Raw genomic sequence first — 2397 nt, forward strand, 5'->3', positions numbered from 1 at the left:
CACAAAGAGTCCACAGGGTCGTAAAAGGTGGCAACATACCTACCACCTGATTTCAATCAATCAGCAAGCTTATAAACTGTTTACATTTGAAAAAATTTTAAACTATTCTAGTAAATTCCAGAATTTTTTCTATTATTTTAAAGTCTAAAGGTTCTGGATCTTGCAGACAAAGAGTTCCTCTAAAACAAAACGCAAAACTTCCTTAATAGCCAGTCCCCCTCACCATTTTTTCTAACTTACTAGATCATTGGTTTATTATCAGTGCTCTACATGTGCAAGAAAAGTTCTTTAGTAACAAACTGTAGAAATGATCCTTGTGAGTGTAGTCTTGCCAATCCCATTTTTAGCTCCTGTATTGCCCAATATGTTGCATACCATCTGTTAGTCTAATGAAATGCCTCAAGGCTCAAATTGTAAATTTTGAAACTTTTAACTTCTTTTGATATGTGATTGAAGATCCCATTCTAATTTGGATTAGATGCTGGATGAAGTTTAAGCAGATTTGGGCCTGGGCTGCATGACTAACATCACTCATTTCAATTCCCAGCTTCTAGGCAAGAATGGTTTTAGAATCCATTTATTTACCTTTCACTCCAATCATACTTATGTGAGGGACACCAAACAGTTACAGAAAATCTGAGCAGATTTGAGAAAGGAGCAGCAGTGTAAACTCTTCAAAGAATTGCTAGATGGGTTTAGAGATGCCAAAGCTATTACTGGTGGATAGTCAGTATAAAGAGTCCTCTGGCCTTAGAGAACATGTTTAACAAGTGAGTAGATGGAGACTTGAAGGGAAGATAGACAAATTGAACCATGTTAAATATAAGCCAGGCAGAAGATTAAATTCAGGCCAGGGTTTGTTATTGCTTTGTGAGATTATCCACTCTAGGGTGGTGAAGGTACCTTTGGAACATAAAGAACTCACTGACTTCATGTAGTTACCCCACAGATATAAAAAGTATAGTTTGAAAAACAAATGAAACAAATGGCTGGACTTGAGGAGGGAGGCATGGGCGAGAAGCTGAGAGGTCAAGAACATGAAAAGGAAATCAGTCACCAAAAGCCTACACGTGGTGAGAGATCTACATAAAATAGACTAATTTATGAAACAAATTAAATGGTTAAAAGGTGCATGATTTGATTATCTTGTGTGATCATCTAACTTTTTGAACTGATCAACATGAATGTGAGACTATAAGCACTTCAGTAATATAAAAAATCCCAGGCCACAACTGCTGAAGAAACTTGAAACCCATCCAGGCGTCTGAGTGAGATGCTTCTGCCAGGACTCAGGAGTAATTGTGGAGGAGTACTAACTGTTAGGGCTTTCCAGGTGGCGCTAGTGGTAAAGATCCCACCTACCAACGCTAGGAGACACAAGAGATGGGGTTTGATGCCTGGGTAGGGAAGATTCTTGCCTGGAGAATCCCATGGACAGAGGAGCCTGGAGGGCTACAGCCCATAGGGTTGCAAAGAGTTGGAAACAGCTGAGGCAATTTAGCATGTGCGTACACACACAGTGACTGTTAACAATGTTTGGTAATCTATGATTGATTCATATTTACAGTGGTATAAACCATCAGTCTACCTAACTTATGTTACCAAATGTATCTATTTCTCCATGGTTAGTTAGTTAGGCTTTTTCAATTAAAAATGAAGTGAAAATGACACTTCAATTGAAAGTGTCAAATCCAAGCTAAGTAGTAAAAGAAAAACATATGGCCTTCAGTAAATATTACAGAAGCTCCCTAGTTTAGACATGCTGGATATATGTGCATGTATAATATCAGAAAGGGATAGTTCTCTTTTCCCATCTCTTTCATGTCTGTTTTCCTCATGTTGATGCTTAACAGGTTTCTCTACCTAGCAAAAAAAAAAAAAAAAAAGAATCTTTGTAACCTTATAGGTAAGCTCCAAATCTATATCATTCTTGGAACTCTGGATCTGAGAAAGTAGAATATGATCTTTTTTCCACATTCTTACCAATCTTTAAAAAGACACTGCTTAATCTTGCTTGAAAACATCTTCAAATGGGGCCAGCCTCTCTATTCAGGCATGTGGGATATACGATTGGCCAACTTTGGTTCATCTGGTTATGGGCCACGTTGTGTTTCCCCAGATTCACATACTGAAGTGCTAACCCCCAGTAACTGAGAACGTGACTGTGTTCTTGGAATTGTTCTTTAAGGATGTATTTAAATCATTGCAAATGGTGACTGCAGTCATGAAATTAAAAGGCACTTGCTCCTTGGAAAGAAAGCTATGACAAACGTAGACAGCATATTAAAAAGCAGAGACATCACTTTGCCAACAAAGGTGCATATATTTAAAGCTATGGTTTTTCCAGTAGTCATGTACAGATGTGAGAGTTGGACCATAAAGAAGGCTAAGCACTGA

General features: G+C 38.0%; 1 pseudogene; it reads right to left on the reverse strand.

The window, feature by feature from the left end:
- Positions 1–221: 221 nt before the first annotated feature.
- Positions 222–330, reverse strand: LOC122434229 (annotated as a pseudogene).
- Between the last annotated feature and the right edge of the window lie 2067 nt (positions 331–2397).

This window comes from Cervus canadensis, chromosome 33, assembly GCF_019320065.1.
Source record: "Cervus canadensis isolate Bull #8, Minnesota chromosome 33, ASM1932006v1, whole genome shotgun sequence".
NCBI classification, from domain to species: Eukaryota; Metazoa; Chordata; class Mammalia; order Artiodactyla; family Cervidae; genus Cervus; species Cervus canadensis.